This window comes from Arvicanthis niloticus, chromosome 17 (genome assembly GCF_011762505.2).
Source record: "Arvicanthis niloticus isolate mArvNil1 chromosome 17, mArvNil1.pat.X, whole genome shotgun sequence".
In the NCBI taxonomy this organism is placed as follows: domain Eukaryota; kingdom Metazoa; phylum Chordata; class Mammalia; order Rodentia; family Muridae; genus Arvicanthis; species Arvicanthis niloticus.
This window is the reverse complement of record NC_047674.1, coordinates 60,176,336-60,187,337: the sequence shown is the minus strand read 5'-3', so window position 1 is coordinate 60,187,337 and position 11,002 is coordinate 60,176,336. Positions and strand designations below refer to the sequence as shown.

The 11,002-nt window shown below is 39.8% G+C and overlaps 2 pseudogenes; one reads left to right on the top strand and one right to left on the bottom strand.

Moving 5' to 3' along the window:
* Positions 1–5,587: 5,587 nt before the first annotated feature.
* On the bottom strand, positions 5,588–6,042 carry LOC117722636 (large ribosomal subunit protein eL32 pseudogene; annotated as a pseudogene).
* LOC117722282 (28 kDa heat- and acid-stable phosphoprotein pseudogene) overlaps positions 6,009–11,002 on the top strand; it is a 147,934-nt pseudogene continuing 142,940 nt past the window's right edge.

The window sequence follows — 11,002 nt, the reverse complement described above, 5'->3', positions numbered from 1 at the left end:
CCCACTGCAAGATGCTTGACCTATCAGTAGCTACACCTAAAGAAAACACATTCTCCTTTTGCCAAAATCATCAACTATCAATAGTGCCTCAGTTAGGGATGGTGGCTTATGAGCCACTCCATGGTTTATGCTAGTGTGTTAGGTGGCTTGATCTGTGCAGGTCTCATGCAGGCAACCACAGCTGCTGTGAGCTTATGAATATAGTGGTCCCACCATGTCCAGAAGACAGTGCCTTCTTTCAGTTCTCTGAAATCTCCCAGATTCCTCTGTACATTTTATTTTAAGAAAGAATAAGTTGCCCAGATGGCTCTGAATTCAGACTGTAGACTGAATTCAGACTGTAGACTGAGATTGGCACTAGATTTGTGATTCTCCTGCCTAGGTTTTCTGGAGCTAGAATTACAAGCCTGTACTACCAGACCAAGTTGATGGAATGATCTTAGAGTCTGTATTTATGGGAAAGAGGAAAGCTTTTGTTGTACTGGACACTTCCCTTAAGTAGATGAATCCTAGGAAGAAAATTGGGATGAATTTTCTTTCCCACCTAATCCAATACTTCTCTTTGCTACATGCAGCATGCATTTACATGTTAAATAATAATACAGTCATTTTCACTGAAATGGTAGGTACTGTGGGGCCTGCAAATGGCACTTGATAGTAAAGTACACTTTTAGCATGTGTGAAGACTCAGTTCAATCCCTGACACCAACTAATAATAGTGGCAATGGTGGGAGCCTTTAGAAAGAATGAATAAAAAAAGACAGTATAGGATAGGCCAGTGGCCTTCAAACTTTACCTTGGAACAGAATCACCTAGTGTATTATATGTATGCTGTATGTATAAATACAGCTATGGGTCATACCCATATTATCTGATTCAATGAACCTAGGTGGGGGTATGGGGCTTGAAAATCTACATTGCTAACAGCTGATATGACTACTATTTCTGCATCTGCTTCTGCTGCTTCTGCTGCTGCTGCTGCTGCTGCTGATGATGATGATGATGATGATGATGATGGGTGGTGGCCACCAGGATTTGGGTCCTGCCACTGTCACCAGTTTGCTTATGTTACGCTGCTACTTCTACATCTGCCAACCAGGCTTCTTTAGAATAACAAGCTGAATTATGCACTTGTTGAGAACATGAAGCCAAGGGACACTCATGAAGCCTATAGGACAGTTGTCAGTGAATAAAAGGCATACAAAAAATAAAGCCATGACCCAGGGCGACTTCTACTAGCAAACCCTACATGCATGTACAGTCTTACACTGTCTCCCTCCTTGGGGTTCTAGAGCATTGCTTCTTTAGTTTCTCTTTCCCCCGTGCATTGTTTGGTTGAAATGCATACAGTGCTAAGCTCAGCACCTAGCTTGCCCTCATTGACTATCACTTTTTAAGAACAACCAAGCCCGTATAATTGCCATTGATCATCTTTGTAAGGAAGTTACCCAGTTTACCGCTTCTACCCGTTAGTACACTTCCTTATTATGTTAAGGACTTCATAGGTCATTTGTTTTCTAAAAGGAACATAAAAAAGAAAAGATTTCAAAAAATAATTGAATAGACTCAATGTTTCAGCTGTTATTACCTGAGAAATGAAGAGTTGTCAGGGGAAAATGTTAACATTGCCAACAAATGTTCACGTCGTAGAAGTGACTCTCAGAATTCTTATGAAGCAGAAAACATTTTATTTTTGCTGACAGGACCACCAAGTCTTTTTCGAATGTGATCACGCTTACTCTGAGTATTGCCAGTGCAGTTCTCTGAACACAATTTATAACCATTTGCCCTCACAATCAAGTTTCTGTTTCAATATGTGTTACCCCTTCACAGTGCTTCATTTTTCTATAGAGATTTTGCCCACAAAGTGTCACATGTCAGTATAAATCATACATGGAGTTTATTTTAAATGCAAAGCCCCTAGCTCATCTTATGAGGCTGCTCACGAACTCACCTTATTTAACTTTTGAGACTAACCTTGTCAAAACTGCCATTTCTTACAAGAGGCACACTGATGAATGTTTAACAATCATCTCCCTAAAAGCAAAAAAGAAAGAAAGAATTCCCACCACCAACAAAACCCTTAGTTATCGCAGTTGCCAATTTTTCTGGGTGTAAATATTTCCACATTAACCAACTTCAAGTGATCCATCAGATACCAAGGTAAAGACAAAGAGGAGAAGCAATGTACAAAGAGCTCTGGGTCTCCTGGAGGAGCTGGTGAGAGCTGTCACCAAGTGGCCACTCTCTAACACATATAAGCACACTCATCCATGGTGTTACTACAATATAGCCCATGATTTCACACACGAATAGTGCTTTTAAGCCTTCCTGCCTTTGCCAGTGTTCTTTCTCCTGCCAGGAATCCCACATGGAAAATGTCTTCTTCAAGTCCCAGGAAATGGTTCAATCTTTATTCATAGCTTTGCCACCACCTTCTAAAAGAAGAGTTAATTACTCTTCCTTCTTTGTTCACTTAATGTCTTAGTGTACTTCATCAGCTGCTTTCATATTATCCGTGTGTGTGTGTGTGTGTGTGTGTGTGTACACCTACCAAAGAATCTGGCACACAGCAAATGGATATATTAATATTTATGAGTTAAAATAGAAACTCAATGACACGCACGGGCTGGACCTAGGCCTCCCCCACTCATATGCAGCAAATGTACAACTTGACCTTCATATGAGTCCTGAACAACTGGAACCGAGGCTATTCCAAAAGCTGTTGCCTGTACATGGGGTAAGTTTTACTAGCTGGACTGCCTTATCTGGTCTTACTGGGAGAGGAAGAACCTAGCCTTGAAGAGACTTGAAGTGCCAGGGTGGAAGAGATACCCAGGAGGACCCCACCTGCTCAATGGAGAAGGGGAGGGTGACTGGAGGAAGGACTGTGGGAGGGAGTGATTGGGAGTAGGGCAGTGAGTGGGATGTAAAGTTAATAAGTAAAAAAAAAAAAAGTTAAATTAAAAAAATAGAAACTCAATAAACAAAAAATCACAAAGAAACATATTTTTTAAATAATAAAAGTAATTTAAAGCCTATTAAAAGTTACAAGACAGCCATTTTAAAAGTGAAATATTCAAGTAAGGGAATGAAGCATGTAGCATTTTTGTTTAAAGAGTATAATATTTAAATACTTAAAATATATTTTACGTCATTTCTATTATAAATTCCCATTTCAGAAATGAAAATAAACCAACAATCAAAAAAGAGAAAAAGAAAGAAAGAAAGAGAAAAAGAAAAAACCTCACAGAAGTAAAGCCACTAACTCTAAACCAGAGAATTAATTATTAATGGAGTCAAGGTTAAAATTTTTCTAATCTGCCTTTTCTGTGGAAATATGAAATCAGTCTAATCTATACCCAGACGTACTGTGAGCTGCCTAGAGCACTGGGCATGCAGCAGTCTCTTAATAAATATGTCTGACTCATTCCAGCCCCAGTCTAGTAAAGAGTAATTCTATAATATTCATTTACTCCATTTCAGCCATCCAATCATCAGCCATTTTGATTAACTAGTGTAGAAACAGGACTTGGAGAGCATGCTGAGTTGTAAGGTGTGTAATTTTCCAATTCGGCAGCATAGCACTACTTGATTCCTGTATCTTATACAGACCGAGCGCCCACTAACAGCTAACATTTATTATCTCCTTAACATGCACCAAGCATATGCTCAACAGTTGACAGGCTTTCTCCCATTCTTGCAATCATCTGAGGGATGTACTATCATTATTATCTACATTTTTCAGGGATGAGTTAGTAAAATGAGATACCATGACTAAGATTCCCTCTGCACATGGCAGAGTTGAAGGCCATACCTAAGCCTGGCTTGAGCATCAGCAAATACTATGAAACTCCAATTCCTTTGTGATGTAGAAATGAAATAAGTGAACACTACACATCAGGGCAGGCATTGGGGACAAACAACTCGTCAAAGCTGCAGCTGTGCTTCAGAGAATTTGAAGCCTTCTCAGCACTGCAGGACATTGGTACAATTACATATGAAGATGTACTTGTGCTTGAAATGTCACTTAAATTCAAAGACAGTGGGAGGTACTGACAACCTGTAGGGACAAAGAAGTATCAGCTGTGAAGGAACGTACTGAAATTGAAGGAAAAGCATCACAAATATACGTGTGTGTGTGTGTGAGAGAGAGAGAGAGAGAGAGAGAGAGAGAGAGAGAGAGAGAGAGGCAGAGACAGAGAGAAAAAGGCGGAGATGGAGGATGTGTGTATGTTTGGGGAAAAGAATGCAAGATAATGGCATCACCCAAGATTACAACTGACTTACTTTAAAGGTCTAAGAGGTTAAGGCTACATGTGAATAGTAGAGGGTCCTGAAAATCAGGAGAAAGAAACTAAACACTAATCTCACACTACTGCTGCTTTTGGGTGACTAGACAGAATGACTATCAAAAAATGCTTTTAATGTATCATTTCTCTGGCCCCATTTAGTAAGAGAGACCATTTGAAAGCGGTCTGCAACCTAGTTCCATCGTAGACAGCAGTGTTGAAGTAAACTCGGAAAGAAGACTGTGCTGAAAATATCACTGTGAAAGCAACTATCTTACGTGGCCTTAGAGATTCATTTAACTGTGATGATGAAGGAGTGAAGAAGTCAGAAGCACACAGACTCACAGAATTACATACACTTGAACAGAGAGGCAGGGTTGTTTCAAGGAGGAAGGGTTATTATATACAGATGAATAAGAATGCCAGTTTAGCTAGTCTTGATAAGAACAGTATGGAGAACAGTCTTTAGGCTATAAACATCTAGGGGGTAGAAAATGTATGGTGCCTATTTTCTGCACACATTGTCATCTTTCATATACAGAGTAGAGAAAGCCTTCGCCATCCCTCGGAGTCTCACCCGGGGACCACTTTGCGGTTCTCATTATTTCCCACTTTGACTTCCTGAAAACTGATATTTTAAATATTATATTCAGTTTTGGTTGCATTCCCTTTTTCCATCCCCCAAATGTTGATTTACTCAAAGGTTTATTGAGCAGATAAAGCTTTGACTATTGGCATATCCATTGTTCTACCATGAAAACCTGCTGGTCACTTTGACTTGGAAGTTTTGTTGTTATTCTTTGTTTTGTTTTAATGTCATGTCACTCTCATAAGTATCAGCAAGGAAGGGCTGACTTGCATTCGAAAAGCAGCACCTCTAACCACAGCCTCCCTAGTTACCTCCTGGAAGTGGACTCACTGAATTTTGAGTCCCTCTAACCCTAGTCTTGCATTCTCATGAGTACTGAGTGAATGAGCTCCCAACTAGATGTATATTGCTTGAGATGGGAAGAGCGATGTCAAAGACCAATCCCCCAGCACCATGACAGCGGCCAAGTACTAAAAGGAACCCTGGAAACGCGATCAGTAGCAGGCTGCTGCTCTTCACGATGGCTTCAAGTGATTCTTGGAGGGTTCTGGTAAAGTGAAACGCATAAAAACAGTGCAATTTAAGTTAAGGGCAGCAGAAAAGCTAAAGACAGAAAATAGTGATGTCTTTTTTTTTTTTTTTTTTTTAATGCCAAGAGGGCAGTTTAGGGGATTTTATTTAAACACAAAACATGCACGCAAGCCATCTATTCATTCTCTTCACTGCGTAGTCTGGCGTTGGGATTGGTGACTCTGATGGCCAGCTGTGCTGCTCTTTCTATGATGGCTTTCCGGTTCTTAGAGGACACATTGAGCAATCTTAGCACAGTAAGACTTGTTGCACATCAGCAGCTCTTCCAGCTCCTTGACATTGTGGACCAGAAACTTCCGGAAGCCGCTAGGCAGCATGTGCGTGTTTTTCTTGTTGCTCCCATAACCAATGTTGGGCATCAAAATCTGGCCCTTGAATCTTCTCCGCACCCTGTTGTCAATGCCTCTGGGTTTCCGCCAGTTTCGCTTAATTTTCACATATCGATCTGACTGGTGCCTGATGAACTTCTTGGTCGTCTTTTTGACGGTCTTGGGCTTCACCAGAGGCCGGAGGGCAGCCATGATGCCGCAAAACGGATGGCAGCCACCTCGCAGGTAGCGCTGAGGAAGAAGGAAGAGGCAGTGGCGCGCAAGGTGTGATGGGACCGGAGATGTCTTTTATAGTAAACTAACTGACATAGCCACACGACGTGGGAAAGATTTACTCAAAGGAAGAAAACATAAGTTGGAAAAAACGAAAACTTAGCAGAGAAAAGGACAGAAGAAAGACCATAGAAGAAGGTTGTCGAGAAGCAGGAAACTGGTGGGATTTACCTGACAACAGGAGGGATCTGAAGACACTAAAGAAGTTACTTTCTTCTTCTGAGACCATAAAAAACAGGGCCTTTGCAGAAAACACAGTTTGCAGTGCAGGAAAGAATACAGTTATTAGGAGAAAATCCTTTTAATAATTTACCTGCATCCAAACTCAGAATGCCTGCCAAGTCGTCACAATCATTGTTTGATGGAAAGGCTTCCCCTAAAGGGAGCAGGTGTGGTTGGAGCCTGTTCAAGAGTGGAGTTGATGCTTCCTTTGGCAGACACCCACTTTTCTTCTCCCGTTCATTCCTCCACTTCCGGCAGGTGCCTGGGTGCTCCCCCAATCCTGAGGAATTGTATCCAGGTCTCTACCCCTGGGGAGAATTCTTGCAAGTGAACTTATTAAAAGCATAGCTATTGTTTATTGCCTGGCTAGCAGTCAGGGAAACACTGGTGCAGTGTTAGATGTCTGAGCAACCAAGTGATTACTGCCCTCTCGTCCCAGGCTATTTCTTTTAAAGAATTCTTTACAGGGGAAGGGGGGATCAAAACAAAACAAAACAAAAAACAAACAAACAAAAAAAAAGGCCAAATGAGTAGAGTTCCTAATAAAGAAACACTCCACTAGAACATAGAACATACAGGGAAAGGAAATCCTGACAAGAGCCCAAATTAAATTATACCACCTGGTTAAAATCAGCAGGGCCTTGAAAGACTATCAAGCGTCAGAGAAGTCAGGGAAGAGAGATAGTACCACAGTAACGGAATGATGCTGGTTGCTGTCACACACTACTGCTGATTAAATAGTAGCCTGCATTATTTGTCACAATGACAATAACAAACACTCACCATTACTTTCCCCTTTCAAAGCACAATTAATACGGGTGGCAAATTTCTAGTGTCTATGTGATAGTTCTAATTGTCAACTTGACACAATCACTTGGGAAGAGAGTTTCATCTAGATCAAACTGTCCTGTGGAGATTATTTTGATTACACTAATTGCTGTGGGAAAACTCGGCCCATTATGGCCAGTGCCATTCTCTAGGCAGGAGATTTTGGTCTCTATAAGAGTAGGAAAAACAAAACAAACAAAAAAAAAAAAAACCTGAGCACTCACAAACTCTCATGAATTCATTTCTGTTCTTAATTGTGATGTAACTAGCTACTTCAAACTCCTGCTGCTGTGACTGCCCTGCAAAAAAAATGGACTATAGCCCAGAATTGTGAGCTAAAATAAACCCTTTCTTTCTCTAAGCTTTGTTTGGGAGAGGTCAGGATATTTTATCCCATCAACTGAAATGAATCTCCAACTTGCTATAAACCTATATCTGTAACAAAGGCTCTCTGAAAAACAAAACAGTGGAAAAATAGATAACAGAAAGATAGAAGATAGTTACACACACACACACACACACACACACACACATATATATGTATATATAGAGAGAGATTACAAATAGATGATGATGAGATAGATAGATAGATAGATAGATAGATAGATAGATAGATAGATCTATATCTATCTATATATCTATATAGTGAGAGAGAATAATCAAATAATTAGCTTACAAAATTGTGAGACAGGGTAGGCAGGCTGCAAAAATGTGAAAGCAAGGGTTGATGCTACAAATTTGGGACAGAAATTCTTCTTCGGCAAAACCTAATTTTGCTCTTAGTGTTCAGTAGAGTGCATGAGAGCAACCACATTCCGTAGGGAAATCTCCTATAACACAGGTTCATAGACTGCAGATAGTAACTGCCTCTGTAAACAGAGTACCTGATTCCTCACTGAATTTTTGGATACCTTAACCTTGCCCAGTTGACAAATAGAAATTAAACATCAAGTGGCCTAGCTTGTTCCACAGAGTATTACTTCGGTTCGGGGTTGTACTTCCACAGAGTCAATTCTCACAGTGGTGTTTTAGGAAAAGCCACAAGAGGACATTTGGCTCATATTTCTGCATCCAGACGAGACCTCCCACAAGAAAGAATGTATGATAACTGAAGAAGACTCGATAAAAGCAGAAAACAAAGTAAGAATTATTTAAGAAAAACAATCAAAACCTGAGAATCTCTAGGGGCATGAATATTAATGGAAATGCAAACCATTTTTATTTCTGTTTAAGCATCCAAGAAAGAGTGACCCAACAAGACTGGAAGATTAGGGAATACCCAGGGAGGTGACAGCACGTTACATAGATGTGAACTTCATGAAAGAGACGATGTTTCTCCCATCTGTTAAATTTGATTCTTTCATACTAATTATCTTATTTTTTGCATGTGAATTAATTCTTAAATTCAAATAGTGTTCTCATTTCATCTTTTTTTACTGTGGTGAAACATTGACCAAAAACAACTTAGAGGAGGAAAAGATTTATTTCAGCTTACAGATCATGCAGTCCATCATTGAAGAAAGTCAGGATAGGAAGTTAAGTAAGAATTTGAAGCAGAAACTGTGGAGGTATGAATGCTGCTTGCTGGCATGAATTCAGGCTCATGCTTTGCTAGCTTTCATACAGATTCCAGTACTATCTACCCAGGGATATGTGCTACCCACCGTGAGCTGGGTCTTCCTGTATCACTTAACAATCAAGATAATCCCCTTAGACATATCCACATGCCAATCTGAATTTTGAAATTCACTCAATTGAGACTCCCTTCTCAGGCAACCCTTGGCTATGTTGAGTTGACTAAAAACAACACAAAAACAAATGTTACCAAATTAAAAAATGATAAAAAAAAAACAAAGACATATTCAACTTTTCAATGGATTTATCAGACTTCGAAGCTATAATCAAGTCATGACTGATAGGGGAGAAAAAAGAAGAGGAGAAGGAAGCACAGCTAATTCTTACGATGTGCTTACTCTCTGCCAACACAGCTTACTCATGGCCTTCTTCTCATGTTCTCCTTAGGACAGCGCATTAAATCAGGAATCTTGGCTTTACACCTAAGGAAACTTGAAAGATATAAGTATAATGCCAGCCACAAGCCAACTTCCCCAGTGCAAATAAACATCTCAGGATGACACTTCAGCCTCCATGCTTTTGGTAACAGGCAATCCACAAACTATAAAGCCACTGGCATTGAAAGGGTTCTTACTGATATTGCTAATGTCGATGAGCTGTCTTACAGAGACAGAAGAGAATTGTGCAGTTGGAGTCCTACGTCTGGAACCTCTGCACATCCAGATCCAGCTACAAATTCATCATGTACATTGTTTTCTACTCCTCAAAGCTGTGTAATCTATTTGCTAATGTCGCTCACCTATGGCTCTGGCAGACAACCTATTGTCTCAAACCTCTATTAAATTGTGACTTACGATGCAAAGGACTTGGTGTAGCTCTCAGCCTATAGTTGGTGGGTGAGATCCAATTAACAATACAAACCGTTCCTCTCTTAAAATGAAAATTGCCTCCCTAGCAGGAAAAATTTGAAGTCTAAAATAGGGAAAAATATTCATTGGGGCCAACAGAAGTGATCTTAGACTCAGTCCCACCTCAAGCAGCTGTATAGGCCCACCCCAAAGCAAAGGCTATCCATATAAGACAGGGTTTTGTTGTTTTTGTTGGTTTTTTAACAAAAGCAGATGAATAGCCCATAACTATCAGTTCCCACTATATTAGCAGTATAATGCAAAAATCAAAATGTAAGAGTCGCCAAGTGTTATCAAATCTATTAAGTCCAAAATAGTTCATTGATGACCAATTTCAAAGTGCTTAAATGGTGCAACTGTATCTTAGCTTATGTGAAAATCAATGCAAAAGCATGAATCACCCAAGAGTGTGCTTGAGCCTTCCAAAGACAGTTTGTAATTAGCAAACCATTGATTCAAATAGACAAGACCCTGAAAGATACAGAGACGTGGCAGGTGAAAACCTAGAGTCTCAGTTCGTTACAAGTAATCATTATTGTTCTGCCTCCTCCCCATACCACATATGAGACTTTTATCTAGACTATAATCTTGGAATTTTACATTGTTTGGGAGTTATAATTCAAGTCTGCCATCACAGAGAGATACAGAGTGGGAAAAAAAAAGAATGTATGGAGAGTGGGAAGGGGGAAATGATGCAATTATATTATAATCTCAAGAATAAAATAAGTGACTTTTTAAAGGGAATACATTACAGGACTTACGTATGCTTCATTTTAAGATCGGTACTATTATCATTAATTTCCAAGCATCTCTTTTTTTTTTCTACCGCCTTATATTCAGGTCAATATTAAATAAAGTCCAAATGAATATTGTAATTCACAGGATCACTGAATCTTTGAACTGAAGGAAGCTAAGGGCTCTTTCCATCAGACTTCTATGTCTGCAGGGTCTACAGAAACAATGTGTCTGAAGCTGCAGAGAGGTAGATAGATGGCTAGAATAGTGGTCTTGTTTCCGTGTGATGTTATTCTCACTTACAGACTAATAGCACAAGGGGTTGACCTGGTGGTCTAAATCTTTTACCTTAAAGTGATTGATCTAACAGTTAATTACACCATTTTCCAAAACGAGATCTGACCTTATCTATGAAGGTTCTAGTTAGGCCTGGATGCATGCCATAAACTGACAAGTATTTGTAATTTACAGGCTAATAAATAATTCCTGTCTCCCTTCCTCCATATTCAAAATATTTAGCAGCTTCGGTCTAAAGCAGAACCTCCCATTGTACACCATGCTCAGGTGTTTTTCCTTGTATCTGAAGATGAAAAAGGTCATTCAGAAGGTATACTGATGATGGCAAGAAGTGGTATATGTCACATTTGGGCCAGCTCCCAT